This window comes from Triticum urartu, chromosome 7, assembly GCF_003073215.2.
Source record: "Triticum urartu cultivar G1812 chromosome 7, Tu2.1, whole genome shotgun sequence".
In the NCBI taxonomy this organism is placed as follows: Eukaryota; Viridiplantae; Streptophyta; class Magnoliopsida; order Poales; family Poaceae; genus Triticum; species Triticum urartu.
In genome coordinates this window covers 586,364,945-586,380,971 of record NC_053028.1, presented here as the reverse complement: position 1 = coordinate 586,380,971, position 16,027 = coordinate 586,364,945, and positions in this window count along the sequence as shown.

Sequence of the window (16,027 nt, the reverse complement as noted above, 5' to 3'; positions counted from 1 at the left end):
AAATTTATAGAAAATATAATCTAAAGCCAGTAATAACATTGAGTCATTGGATAACGCGTGTGTACCTAAATACACGTATACGATGTACGTACGTGACATGGCCTATATAACCAGATACTAATGAATTTTCTCTTTTTCCTCTTGATCCATGCACATGCATGCATGTGTATTAGGCTCAATGGGCCCAAGCCCAACCATGCTATACGTATCAATTACGGGAGACCAAGTCTGCAAAGTGAGTGACTGATGGGACTTTGCCGGTTAATTAGTGATTAAAAAATAAAAAAAGGTAAGGAGCAGCCCCGCTCCCACGATCCATCAGCACGATCCCACGATCTGGGGTGTGGGTGCGCGCGTCCAGCTGCAGCGCTGCACGCCTCCCTCCCTATAAATACCTGCTCGTCCAGCGTACAGGGGGTTGGACTCATTTAATCTCTCGGTCTTTCAATCCATCCATCTCTTCCCTGCTAGCCACATATAGAATACATACAAACGCACCAAAAGAATGAAAGAAGGCAGGCAGGCGTCGTGCTTGCTAGGAGTTTGAAGGTGAGATTCAATGGCTCTTCTCTAGCCCCTGGTTTGGCCATTGTGGTACAGACCAGGGAGCTTTCTTCTTCCTCTCTTTTCAAAAATTTTGTCCTTGGTTCGGCCATCATGGTACAAATCAAGGAGTATATTTCATCTCCCAAAAAATGCTTTCCCTTAGTCCGGCCATTGCGGTACAGACTAAGGTGCATGGTTTAATCTATCTCAAAATTTTGCCTTTGGTTTGGCCATTTGGGTACAGTCTAAAGAGCATGTTGCATTCATCCCAAAAAAATTCCTTGGTTCGGCCATCGCGGTACAAACCAAGGAGCATGTTATATCTAGCCCAAACTTTTGCCTTCGGCTCGGCCGTCGCGGTACAAGTCAAGGAGCATGCATGGTTCTTGTAAGCACGGTTCCTTTAAATGTTGCGTGCGCTTCGTCCTATTGATCTCCGTCTTGGTTCGGTCCCTTTAGCGATACAAGCCAAGATGAACGCCTCGTTCCTTGGTTTGGTCCCTATACATTGATATGAATCAAGAGTGTCATAGGTGCGAAAACCTCATAAAAATTGACCTAATTTGGTCATCATAAAAAATGAATATGACTAAGTTGGAATGAAATTACAGACGCACTAAACTGAACTCACGATAATCTCTTGTTTGGTTGCGCTACGGGCATTATGTGTCATGCTAGTTGCAATACAAATAAGAGCATGAAAATATGTTCCCTCACTTGATTACGCTGCACGTGGGCATTATCTTAATGCCACGCAGTGTTAGTAGTAATACGAGCAGGGCAAGACTTAATTAAAAATGTGTTCATGATACACACCTAGAAACCAAATCATGCAAGATGAATGATAAAACATGTTGCATAAAAAACCAATCTTACTTGGTTGCGCTACACGTGGGCATTATCATAATGCTACACGGTGTTAGTAGTAATACAAGTAAGAGAAAACTAAACAGAATATTCAGGCCACATATTTGGTCCAAAGTCAAATAAAATATGGCATGAAATGCTCCAATGCGATAAGAGCCTAAACTATTAGCATCGTCATAAATGGATATTACAAACTAACTTTACTTGGGTTATGCTACACACGAGCATCAATGAAATGATGCTATGTGGAGTTAGTGCTAATACCATGTAAGGTATAAATATAAACAAAAATGATAGATGTCATATAACTCATGCAACCATAATGGCTCCACAAACCTTTGTTTGTTATGCTGCACGCGGGCATTATCTTAGTGCTATGCGGTGTTAGTAGTAATACAGGTAAAGCAAAACTTAATGAAAAATAGGTTCACTCCACATCCACACATGCATACAAAATTCATACAAAATACGCGATAAGGAATATTCCATGTAGCCCACATAGGCTTTAAACAAACAAAAATATCATAAGCAAATTCCAGTCTGGTCAGGCTTGATACTGGGCGGACTTAGAGTCAACAAAATATGGCACATATCATATGCACCATAAAAAGCATCAATATTGTGTCAGAAAGCTTCAGTTCATTACGCTACACACGGGCACCACATCAGTATCGCGCGGTGATAGTAGTAATGTGATGATGCAAAACTTATTAAAATTGGCATGTCACATATATCCATGCCACCAAAACCAAAGATGTCATATAAAATTTCCAAAGAATAATATATACATATCCTATATGCCAAACGTAGGATAAAACTATGCCTAGCCAAAATCAACCTGCATTCCGCATATAAATGAGGTTGAACACGCTCCAATTAGATCTGCTGCTCCAATTAGATATTTGTCATTTTTGCCATGATTATTGTGTGCATGATATGTCCCTGAGCTCTTCATGAGTTTTGTTATATGTTTTGTCATCTATCCAGAGGTGCAACCCATGTATTTTTGTGATGTGTGTGGTGACTAGCACAAGCTTGCAAAGTGGTGCATTCGTTAATGTTGTTTTCAGGGACTTAGCATTTCCACTAAGTCCTTGACCTGTTTATCTCATTATGCCATATGTTCATGTTGTTTTCTAGTGATCCGTGCCTCTTCTGAGGATGATCAGTAAGGATGTTTTGTTAATCTTGTAGTGCTCTATCCATCCATGTCTTTGTTTGCAATTATGGAGCAACCTAGCTTGAGTCAATCGAGCTCTACTTTTGTCATTTCGTGAATCTGGGCAGATTGTCTACTTGTTAGCAATTTTGCCGAGGATGTTGTAGTTGATCCGTGCATGCTATGCTATTGTTCTTGCCATGTCTAGCTTGTATTTTGTGTATTCTTGATGGGTGTATGCTTAGCTTGTCATGAGTTGCTCTGTAGTGAGTGCATCGAGCTCGTAAACATGCCTACTTGATATCTGTTTTAAGCATGCTCCAGTTTTCACCAAGTCTGTGATCTGATTATGTTTTTGCCATGTTCACATGCTTGTAAATGTATTTTCTGATCCCTTTTGGCTCAATGTCACTAAGGGACTTTTGTTAAGCTCTTTGAGTAGCTCCATGCCATGCTTTACTTTTCCATGTTCAGGTCCTGTAGCATATTGTTTTCATGCTCCAAAGAGTGCTATCTGCGCTGAAATTCCAGACAAGTGTTAATTTCACTAAGTCTGAAATCTGTTTGTCAAATGCATTTTTGCCATGCTTGTTTGAACCTGTTAATGGATGAATTGGCCGTAGCTCAGTGTTCCTCTTTTGTTGAGCATCATGAATGGATCCCTGCCATGTATTTTGTTGTCATGATTGAGTGATGTAGCATGTTCATCTTGTTGCATTTAGATGGCTAATTGCTGTAAATCGCAGAACGTGGCCATATTTGAATTGCTTGCCATTTCCAAACCGTAACTCCGATTCCGGTGTTCTTTATATCGTTTTCAAGCGATTTCATCTCATCTTTCCAGTGGCACACTTGGATTTACGAGTTGAGGCCAGGTTCATTCTTTCCTTGTCAAATCTTGCATATGCATCACATATCGCATCCCGCATAGCATACCATGTTTGCATCATATTTGTTTGAGCTTTGCACGTGGTTGATTGTGTCTTATTGCTTGTTTTGTCTTGTTTGGGTAGAGCCAGGAGACGAGTTCGCTACGAGGAGCCCGTTGATTTTTCTTTCGAGGATCCAGTCACTCTGACAACTTTGCAGGCAAGATGATCATACCCTCGAAATCACTACTATCTTTGCTTTGCTAGATGCTCGCTCTTTTGCTATGCCTATGCTACGATGCCTACCACTTGCTTTCAAGCCTCCCAAATTGCCATGTCAAACCTCTAACCCACCATGTCCTAGCAAACCGTTGATTGGCTATGATACCGCTTTGCTCAGCCCCTCTTATAGCGTTGCTAGTTGAAGGTGAAGATTGGAGACCTTTCCTTGTTGGAACATTATTTACTTGTTGGGATATCATTATATTGCCATGTTATATTAATGCATCTATATACTTGGTAAAGGATGGAAGGCTCGGCCTCTCGCCTAGTGTTTTGTTCCACTCTTGCCGCCCTAGTTTCCGTCATATCGGTATTATGTTCCCAGATTTTGCGTTCCTTACGCGGTTGGGTTATAATGGGAACCCCTTGATAGTTCACCTTGATTAAAGCTTTTCCAGCAATGCCCAACCTTGGTTTTACCATTTGCCACCTAGCCTCTTTTTCCCTTGGGTTTCCGGAGTCCGAGGGTCATCTTATTTAACCCCCCCCCCCCGGGCCAGTGCTCCTCTGAGTGTTGGTCCAAAGTTAGAGTCCTGTGCAGCGCCCCCTCGGAGAAACTCGAGGTTTGGTTTTAGTTGTATGGAGCACTCATCTGAGTGTGCCTTGAGAACGAGATATGTGCAGCTCCTATCGGGATTTGTCGGCACATCGGGTGGTCTTGCTGGACTTGTTTTACCATTGTCGAGGATGTCTTGGAGTACCGGGATACCGAGCCTGATCGGAATGTCTCGGGAGGAGGTCTATTCCTTCGTTGACCGTGAGAGCTTGTCATGGGCTAAGTTGGGACACCCCTGCAGGGATTTGAACTTTCGAAAGCCGTGCCCGCGGTTATGGGCAGATGGGAATGTGTTAATGTCCGGTTGTAGATAACTTGAACCTTAACTTAATTAAAATGAATCAACTGTGTGAGTTACTGTGATGGCCTCTTTTCGGCGGAGTCCGGGAAGTGGACACGGTGTTGGAGTAATGCTTGCCGCAGGTTGCTCTTTAGTTATGCGTTCGCGCTTTGCCTTCTCCTCTCGCTCTCCTTTGCAAACAGGATAGCCACCATATATGCTAGTCGCTTGCTGCAGCTCCACATATATTTACCTTGCCTTACCTATTAAGCTTAAATAGTCTTGATCGCGAGGGTGAGAGATTGCTGAGTCCCTGTGGCTCACAGATTACTTCCAAACCAGATGCAGGGCCTGATGATTCTGTTCCAGATGACGCGCTTGAGCTCAAGTGGGAGTTCGACGAGGACTCACGCCGATACTACGTGTCTTTCCCTGATGATCAGTAGTGGTGCCCAGTTGGGGAGATCGGGACCGTGTGGCATGTTGGGTTTATCTTTTATTTTGGCGCCGTAGTCGGGCCATGAGTGTTTGAATGTTGTAATGCTATTTATGTACTTTGATTGACGTGGCGAGTGTAAGCCAACTATGTTATCTCCCCTTTTATTATCTATATTACATGAGATGTTGTGAAGATTGCCTAACTTGCGACATTGCTTTCAATGCGGTTATGCCTCTAAGTCGTGCCTCGACACGTGGGAGATATAGCCGCATCGAGGGCGTTACAAGTTGGTATCAGAGCCTTCCCCGACCTTAGGAGCCCTATTGCTTGATCGTTTTTAGCAGACGAGTTGTGTCTAGAAAAAATGTTTTTAGTCATTTAGGAATTATATATCGGAGAGTTTAGGAATTCTTTTTACTTCACAGTCTCCTCATCGCTCTGGTAAGGCATCCTGACGTAGAGTTTTGACTCTTCTCTTCTCAAATTTCACTAAAAAAATTTAGGATCACGGGGGTGTCTTGGAATCGTTCCGATGGTTTTGTGACGAGAACATTGTTCTTGGTGCCTCCTGTCTTTAGGGGTTGTGGCAGTGTCCCGAGGAGTTAAGCTCCGATGTGTTGTCGTCACAATTTTATCGTTGTAGTTCTGGAATACCTGAGTTTAGTACGCCGACATCGAAAATCTCTTTTATGCAGTTCGTTGGTGAGATAACCTCGACGCCACCAAGTACTGGGGCGGGAGTTCGGGAGTATCGCCATAACTTGTATAACGGATGCTTTTCGAAGGTTGAGGTAGATGGTTTCCGAAGTTTTTCTCGGTTATGTGTTGAAGGATGGATACAGCTGGATGTAGGATTTGCTAGATTTGGGTGAGATATTATGCTTCCCCTGTATCCCCAACACCTGATTGCATAACCGGAAAGGTTCGGGAGTTTCATAGGTGGGAATTCTTGTAGCTCTAGCTCTTCTTCCACGGATATTTGGTTTGAGATTGGGATTTCTTACCAAGTATTCGTTCTTGATCCATACCTTGTTGATTTATTCCTCTACCTAAATTCTAAGCGGCTTCTCAATTTATGGATATGTGACCATTTCAAGTGGAATGCATTCGTTCATTTTGTTCGGATGCGAAGACTATGTGTTGCAATTTTCATTCCGTTGGATTCAGCTTCAATATTTGTCTATCAATGTGCTAATGGATGTCAACCTCTTCAGGATGGCTCCTCCAACGCGCACGACTCTGAATCCTGATCCGCCACCACCTCCACCTCCTCCGGAGGCATGGCAAGCTGTGATGGCCGCAACCAATGCAAACACGCAGTTGATCATGCAAATTCTTCAAGAGCGCAATCAAGCGAACCAAGGCAACCAAGGCAACAATCAGAATCACTTTGCTACACTCAACCAATTCCTTGCTATTGGGCCAAAGACTTTCAGCAATTGTGTTGAGGCAACTGATGCTGACGATTGGCTCGTGGATCTGTGCAAGCATTTCGAGTGCAGTAACGTCAGGCCTGAGGACTTTGTCAAGTTCACTTCCTTCCAACTCAAAGACCAAGCTGCAGAGTGGTTCCAGCAGTACAAGGATTCCAGAGGAGGACGTGTGATTACCTGGGATGAATTCCGTCAAGATTTCAAACCTCATCATATCCCTCAGAGCGTGGTTGAAAGCAAGCGTGAGGAATTCCGCAACCTGAAGCAAGGCTCTTTGGCTGTCTATGACTACAACAAGTTGTTCCAGAAGCTCGCCCGCTTTGCCAAGCAGGACGTCCCTGATGAGAAGAGCATGATATACCAGTTCAGGGGTGGTCTCAGAGAAGAAATCCAGCTAGCTCTTGTTCTCTTTGAGCCCTTGAGGTATGATGAGTTCTACAACATGGCATTGAAGCAAGAGGCCGCTCAACTGAGCTGTGATGCTTCCAAGAAGCGAGTCAGAGATGATACTCCTTCCTCTACTCAAGTGGCCAAGCAGCAGAAGTATTGGCTTCCTCCTCCGTTCCGTCAGCCGTATCAGAAGAGCAAAGGTGGCAGTGGATCTTCCCACCCACCCAACCCTGGCTTTCAGAACAAGACTTCGTCTCAAGCTCCAAGATCGAGTGCTCCGTATCACCGTCCACTGTCAGAGGTCACGTGCAACAAGTGCCAACAGAAGGGTCACTATGCTAACAAGTGCTTCAACCAGAGGCATCTTCCTCCTCCTCCTGTCAAATCGGCAAGTACAGCTGTGGTCAAGCATAACCCCAAGTACGCCAAGGTCAATATGGTGAATGCAGCTCAGGCAGAGGATTCATCAGATGTCATCATGGGTAACCTTCTTGTTAATGATGTTCCTGCAAAAGTTCTTTTTGACACTAGTGCATCGCATTGCTTCATTTCCAAACCTTTTGCATGTAAGCATGAGTGCGATTATCAGTATCTGCAAAGTTCCCTGCAAATTGTGTCACCGGGCAAGCAGATGACAGCTAATATATGCGTTCCGGATGTTACTATCACTTTGGGTGACTACAAATTTCTAGCTTCTCCTATTGTTCTTGGTGACTCCGATATTGATCTTATTCTCGGAATGGATTGGCTTTCTAAGCACAAGGCACATCTTGATTGTGCAGCCAGGCAGATTCAATTGACTCATTCGTCTGAGGATGTAATTGTCTTTGCCGCTCGTGATGATACCATCCGTCTGTTTTCTCTCAATGAGAAGGGTGAACTGGATGCCATCTCGCAAATTCCAGTCGTTTGCGAATATCAAGACGTCTTTCCAAAAGAGCTTCCAGGAATGCCTCCGCACCGGCCAGTTGAATTCATCATCGATCTTGAGCCTGGAACGGAACCAGTGTGCAAGCATCCTTACAAGCTTGGACCTGAAGAGTTGAAGGAGCTGAAGAAGCAACTCGATATTCAAGAGAGAATGGGTCTCATCCGGCCTAGTTCTTCTCCGTGGGGTTGTGGTGTTCTTTTTGTGAAGAAGAAGGATGGAACGGACCGACTTTGTGTTGATTACCGTCCATTGAACAAGAAGACCATCAAGAATAAATACCCACTTCCTAACATCAACGAGCTGTTCGAACAACTCAAAGGCGCCCACGTATTCTCCAAGCTTGATCTACGTATGGGTTATCATCAGATTCGAATCCGTGAGCAAGAAATTTCCAAGACGGCTTTCAGGACAAGTTATGGTTCATATGAATACACTGTCATGTCTTTTGGCCTCGTCAATGCTCCTCCGACGTTCTCTCGCATGATGAACTTCATCTTCAACGCCTACACCAATGACTTTGTTTTGGTCTATCTCGACGACATTCTGGTTTTCTCGAAGAACAAGGAAGATCATGCCAAGCACTTGCGTTTGGTACTCGATAAGCTGAGGGAACATCAGTTCTACGCTAAGTTCTCCAAGTGCGAATTTTGGCTCGATGAGGTTCTTTATCTTGGTCACATCATCTCTGCCAAGGGCATTGCGGTGAATCCTGAGAAGGTGTCTGCAATTGTGAATTGGGAACCTCCTCAGAACGTGAAGCAACTCTGTAGCTTCCTCGGTCTCGCAAGCTACTGCCGAAGATTCGTTGAAAACTTTTCTAAGATCGCGAAGCCTCTCTCAAATCTTCTCCAGAAGCACGTCAAGTACGTTTGGTCTCCGGAATGTGACATTGCTTTCAACACTTTGAAAGAGAAATTGGTCACTGCTCCAGTTCTGACTCCGCCTGATGAATCCAAGCCGTACGAGGTCTTTTGTGATGCCTCTCTCCAAGGTCTTGGCACAGTGTTGATGCAAGAGAAGAAAGTTGTGGCTTATACCTCTCGCCAGTTGAAGCCCAAGTCCCTCTCCGTCCTCTCCTAGCTCCTTCCGGCGAACCTCGGCAAGTCCGGCCACCGCGGCGTCATTCCCGACGAACCTCGAAGTCCGTGCAAGCTACAGTGGATCTGGATCTGAAAATATCTCGGTTGACTTTTTGCCCGAAACCCTAATATTTTGCCCCTATTCATCGCGTTGTAACTTTGCATCCGTAGCTCCGTTTTGGGCATATAGCATATCAAAATGTTCGTCTCAGAGAGCACATCATTTCATCTCATTGCATCATTTTCATTTGAGTTCATCTTGATGCCCGAAATGCTATTAGAAGAATGCTATTTGAGATAATTGTCAGATCTGCTGCTCTAATTAGATATTTGTCATTTTTGCCATGATTATTGTGTGCATGATATGTCCCTGAGCTCTTCATGAGTTTTGTTATATGTTTTGCCATCTATCCAGAGGTGCAACCCATGTATTTTTGTGATGTGTGTGGTGACTAGCACAAGCTTGCAAAGTGGAGCATTCGCTAATGCTGTTTTCAGGGACTTAGCATTTCCACTAAGTCCTTGACCTGTTTATCTCATTATGCCATATGTTCATGTTGTTTCCTAGTGATCCGTGCCTCTTTTGAGGATGATCAGTAAGGATGTTTTGTTAATCTTGTAGTGCTATATCCATACATGTCTTTCTTTGCAATTATGGAGCAACCTAGCTTGAGTCAATCGAGCTCTACTTTTGTCATTTCGTGAATCTGGGCAGATTGTCTACTTGTTAGCAATTTTGCCGAGGATGTTGTAGTTGATCCGTGCATGCTATGCTATTGTTCTTGCCATGTCTAGCTTGTATTTTGTGTATTCTTGATGGGTGTATGCTTAGCTTGTCATGGGTGTATGCTTAGATTGTCATGACTTGCTCTGTAGTGAGTGCATCGAGCTCGTAAACATGCCTACTTGATATCTTTTTCAGCATGCTCTAGTTTTCACTAAGTCTGTGATCGATTATGTTTTTGCCATGTTCACATGCTTGCAATGTGTTTTCTGGTCCCTTTTGGCTCAAGGTCACTAAGGGACTTTTGTTAAGCTCTTTGAGTAGCTCCATGCCATGCTTTACTTTGCCATGTTCAGGTCCTGTAGCATATTTTTTCATGCTCCAAGAGTGCTATCTGATCTGAAATTCCAGACAAGTGTTAATTTCACTAAGTCTGAAATCTGTTTACCAAATGCATTTTTGCCATGCTTGTTTGAACCTGTTAATGGATGAATTGGCCGTAGCTCAGTGCATCTTTTGTTAAGCATCATGAATGGATCCCTGCCATGTATTTTTTGCCATGTTTGGGTGCTGTAGCATGTTCATCTTGTTGCATTTAGATGGCTACTTGCTGTAAATCGCAGAACGTGGTCATATTTGAATTGCTTGCCATTTCCAAACTGTAACTCCGATTCCGGTGATCTTTATATCGTTTTCAAGCGTTTTCATCTCATCTTTCCAGTGGCACACTTGGTTTTACAAGTTGAGGCCAGGTTCATGCATTCCTTGCAAATCTTGCATATGCATCACATATCGCATCCCGCATAGCATACCATGTTTGCATCATATTGTTTGAGCTTTGCACGTGGTTGATTGTGTTCCTTTTGCTTGTTTGTCTTGTTTGGGTAGAGCCGGGAGACGAGTTCGCTAACGAGGAGCCCGTTGAGTTTGCTTTCGAGGATCCAGTCAACTCTGACAACTTTGCAGGCAAGATGATCATACCCTCGAAATCACTTCTATCTTTGCTTTGCTAGATGCTCGCTCTTTTGCTATGCCTATGCTACGATGCCTACCACTTTCTTTCAATGCCTCCCAAATTGCCATGTCAAACCTCTAACCCACCATGTCCTAGCAAACCGTTGATTGGCTATGTTACCGCTTTGCTCAGCCCCTCTTATAGCGTTGCTAGTTGCAGGTGAAGATTGGAGACGTTCCTTGTTGGAACATTATTTACTTGTTGGGATATCATTATATTGCCATGTTATCTTAATGCATCTATATACTTGGTAAAGGGTGGAAGGCTCGGCCTCTCGCCTAGTGTTTTGTTCCACTCTTGCCGCCCTAGTTTCCGTCATATCGGTGTTATGTTCCCGGATTTTGCGTTCCTTACGCGGTTGGGTTATAATGGGAACCCCTTGATAGTTCACCTTGATTAAAGCTTTTCCAGAATGCCCAACCTTGGTTTTACCATTTGCCACCTAGCCTTTTTCCCTTGGGTTTCCGGAGCCCGAGGGTCATCTTATTTAAACCCCCCCCCCGGGCCAGTGCTCCTCTGAGTGTTGGTCCAAACTAGAGTCCTGTGCAGCGCCCCCTCGGGGAAACTCGAGGTTTGGTTTTAGTTGTATGGAGACTCATCTGAGTGTGCCCTGAGAACGAGATATGTGCAGCTCCTATCGGGATTTGTCGGCACATTCGGGCGGTGTTGCTGATCTTGTTTTAACCTGTCGAAGTGTCTTGAAGAACCGAGATACCGAGTCTGATCGGAAATGTCTCTGGGAGGAGGTCTATTCCTTCGTTGACCGTGAGAGCTTGTCATGGGCTAAGTTGGGACTCCCCTGCAGGGATTTGAACTTTCGAAAGCCGTGCCCGCGGTTATGGGCAGATGGGAATTTGTTAATGTCCGGTTGTAGATAACTTGAACCTTAACTTAATTAAAATGAATCAACGAGTGTGTTACCGTGATGGCCTCTTCTCGGCGGAGTCCGGGAAGTGGACACGGTGTTGGAGTAATGCTTGCGCAGGTTGCTCTAGTTTCTCGCTCGCGCTTTGCCTCCTCTTCTCGCTCTCTTTTGCGAACAGGATAGCCACCATATATGCTAGTCGCTTGCTGCAGCTCCACATATTTACCTTGCCTTACCTATAAGCTTAAATAGTCTTGATCGCGAGGGTGCGAGATTGCTGAGTCCCTGTGGCTCACAGATTACTTCCAAACCAGATGCAGGGCCTGATGACTCCGTTCCAGATGACGCGCTTGAGCTCAAGTGGGAGTTCGACGAGGACTCACGCCGATACTACGTGTCTTTCCCTGATGATCAGTAGTGGTGCCCAGTTGGGGCGATCGGGACCGTGTCGCATGTTGGGTTTATCTTTTATTTTGGCCGTAGTCGGGCCATGAGTGTTTGAATGTTGTAATGCTATTTATGTACTTTGATTGACGTGGCGAGTGTAAGCCAACTATGTTATCTCCCTTTTATTATTATATTACATGGGATGTTGTGAAGATTGCCTAACTTGCGACATTTGTGAAGATTGCCTAACTTGCGACATTGCTTTCAATGCGGTTATGCCTCTAAGTCGTGCCTCGACACGTGGGAGATATAGCCGCATCGAGGGCGTTACAGAGTAACCTATGAATGGGGGCAATACCATGATTATATTTCCCTCCTCATCGTTTCTTCATGGAAGGACGTCAAAGGTTCAGAATAAAGGTCAAGTTGATGCTTCATATCCTATTCTTCCATTGGCCGATAAATCCATTGAAGAATGCTCTTAGACGGTTCTCAAGTTTCCCCTTGAATGCAAGAGAAAGCACCCCAATTCCCATGGCTATGAAACATGTCATGTGAACCCAACACCAACATTGTCAAGTCCCTTGTCGTCATCAATACCCGTTGCATATGATTCCTCTCTGACATCTTTTGAGTCGATGTGCCCTCAACCTCAGCGAAGAAATGTTCGCCATGTCAACCTTCACAATATTAAGGTCGGCAAAGTCTGTGTCCAATTACCCAAGAGTGTGGACAACAATCATCCAGACTGCCTTTTTCATATCAGCAAGGGTGGTATAAGAATTCATACTACGGTGACTAGCAACCCTTCAACAGTTGTTGCCTTCATCAGGTTCATATGGAAAAGGTATCTTAATCACGCCAAGTGGCGTGTTGTTGGCCTTGACTGTAAATACACTAGATATGTCCATAGCAAAGAGCGTAAGAAGCTTCCACTTGAGCAACAAGTTGCTCTCTCCAATCAAGAGCCACAACGCGCTGCTGTCTTGCAGCTTTGTGTGGGCAAGCATTGTCTAATTTACCAGCTACACCAGGCTTAGGCCAGGAGTTTTATCCCTCCACTTCTCCGTAACTTCCTTGACAATGACATAGTTGAGTTTGCGGGTGTCGCCATTGGCAATGACATCGCAAAACTCAAGTTCTATAACTTGGGTATCAGAAAGCCCGTCGATGTGCAGAGACTGGGTATCAAGGTTCATAATCAAAAAGTTGGCAACTTGGCTTCATTGGAGGAACTAGAAAAGAAGGTGGCAAACATAAGTCTTAACAAGGACAAAAGTATCACTATCAGTCAGTGGGAGAAGTACGACCTAGACCATGACCAGATCAAGTATGCATGTCTGGATGCCTATGCGAGCTTCGAGGTTTATAGGTGACATTCCAACATAACTGGTTATCTTAGGACCCACTGAAATGTTTGTTCCTGAGTGAAATATGTAACCGGCTATCTTAGTGCATGTTGAAATGTTTGTTCCTAGGTGAAATATGTAAGAAAAAGGTTGTTCAGACTTTATCAAAGAAAAGGATGTACATGACCATTGTTTCTTTATATTATTGTTATGACTATTTCACTAGGTGCATTTTTTTTAATATGATGATGCAGAGAAGAAAATGTTCTTGTATCATCATAATTTTATTCTCATAGAAGACAAGTGAATCTGAAGAGAAATGACATATGTTTTGCATTAATGCCTGCAATACAAATGTTGCTTCATTATGTGCACCTAATTAAAAAATACAAATATATATTACTTCAACAACTTATGAGTCTAAACTGTGATGCAGAAAAAGGGAACACACTCCAATACCTCACGAGTATAAACTGTGGTATAAAACATATATTACTCCAAGAACTTACGAGTATAAACTGTGATGCAAAAAATCATCAAACATACTCCAATACCTCATGAGTATAAACTGTGGTATAAAATATATGTTACTCCAACGACTTACGAGTATAAACTGTGATGCAAAGAAAAGAAATCATCAAGCGCAATCCATACCCTCGCGAGTCTAAACTGGGGCACCCAAAAAAATTCACTCCAATAAACTTACGAGTCTAAACTGTGATAGAAAAAAAATATTACTCCATACCCTCATGAGTATAAACTGGGGCTCCCAAAAATATTACTCCATACCCTCATGAATATAAACTGAGGCACATAAAATAAAAATACTCCATACCCTCATGAGTCTAAACTAGGGCACCCCAAAAAAAATATCTACTCCATACCCTCACGAGTATAAACTGGGGCAAATAAAATAAAAATACTCCATAGCTTCACGAGTCTAAACTGGGGCACCGAAAAAAATATCTACTCCACATCCTCATGAGTATAAACTAGGGAAGCCAAAAAATACTCCAACATCTTAAGAGTATAAACTGTGCTACAACAAATCGACGGAAATCAAATATTCATAAAAAAATTGAAGTTCAAACGTGTGCATCTGGGAGTAAATACTCCTAACATCATATTAAATAACCATATGTCTAAAACTGCTCCAATGATGCAAGAGACAAAACTGCGAGCATACATTGTTCTCTCGAGCAAAAGGTGCAAGATCAATCATATTTCGCCAAAACTTGCCTCACGGGCTCAAACTAGAAATGCAATTATGCATAGAAAATCATTGTATTGCCAACCTACATAATGATTGATCTAAATTTCAGAAGTGTTTCTAGAAAATAGCAGAAGCACTCATAATCAAGTGGCTAAAGCCCACCCGGGAGTACCACCGAAACAGAAAAAGGATAAATTATGCTCCGTTGTTTGTTTTGAACGGAAATATGTTAACAACAAAGCATATCTTCTATGAAATCGTAGAAAGTAAAAGAACAATCAATTTCAAACATATGACCCAATGCCATATCAACATAAGCCAGGTCATTGAAATAACTCTCTAATGCTTAACAAGATAAAAGTATAAGCATGGATATTCTATGTATAAAAAAAGCCTACTCTTTCATGAGTCTAGCGAGAAACGAAACTAATAGCATCATCATTTCAAAAAAAAGGGTCACGTGAATTAACAAAAATAATAGTCAATAAATATGATCAACTTGACAAATACATACAAAAGGTAAACCATTAAAATATGGTGGTAAATCAAGAGCATTGGGACAAGGGCACCATCATCCAAGGATGCTACATGTGAAGCATATATCCAATGGCACATAAGGAAAATGCACACTCAATACCTAGTGCAAAAAAAATCCTCCCAACAGGTGGGCGATAAATCCAATCTTGCCATATCCTAAAATATTGGGGGCAAACCCATCAAAATTTGTTGAAAATAATCATATATATATATATATATGTCAACACACATGCTTCCGAATTTCTCAACGAAAAATTTGTGGATGAGCTCATACCATGATCTTTCGTATGGTGTATAATGCTAAGGGTGCATTGTAGTGCAACCAGACATCAAACCCCGTCACCTTCAGGTTACATATGGTTATGCCAATTTTTATGTAGAACAAATTCTGCATATTGAGGAGTGAGTTCTGTTGAGGAGAAATTGTCTCAATTAAATGTTTTCCTCCATTAAAACTAGGAAGAATCTGCATATGTTCGAAATAAATAACACATCCTCAAGCAAAGAAAATTATGTATCTTCTTGTGTCACTCTTGAGATAACAAAATAGGTGATTTCCCAACAAGCTAAGGCTCAATATATGGAGACATAGCATGCCAATGGGCCAAGGTATGTCAAACCATACCTTCCATATGGTAGTTTGACTGCTTTTCCAATCGAATGTTAACATATAGCTCATATAGTTGTCGCATACCAAGATTCGACACGTAGCAAAGCTATATTCTTTCGACAAACGTTCAAATTTCATTAGAACTAATTGTGTCCTTGGTACAATAAAGTTACAGCCATGTTTGGTCAGGCCTCAGCAAAAAAATTGCAAGATGTCCTTCTTGGATATTTTGCAACAAAAAATATCGCATGTTTCCCCAAGTCGGCATATGCAAAGGAAAAGTTGTACAAAATTGCTTTCCAAGTTATTATTAGGTGGAGAATTTGAGCCTCATTGTGAAGAACAATTCATTGAGGTTGACACAATATGGATGTCCGTGGATAGTCTCCTACCAAGTGTGTTGGCACTTACAAGGAGACCAATCACTTTTGAGGACTTGGCCCTGAAAGCCACCGACACAGGAAACCATGGAGAAAAAGGTGCTCATAGAAATCAT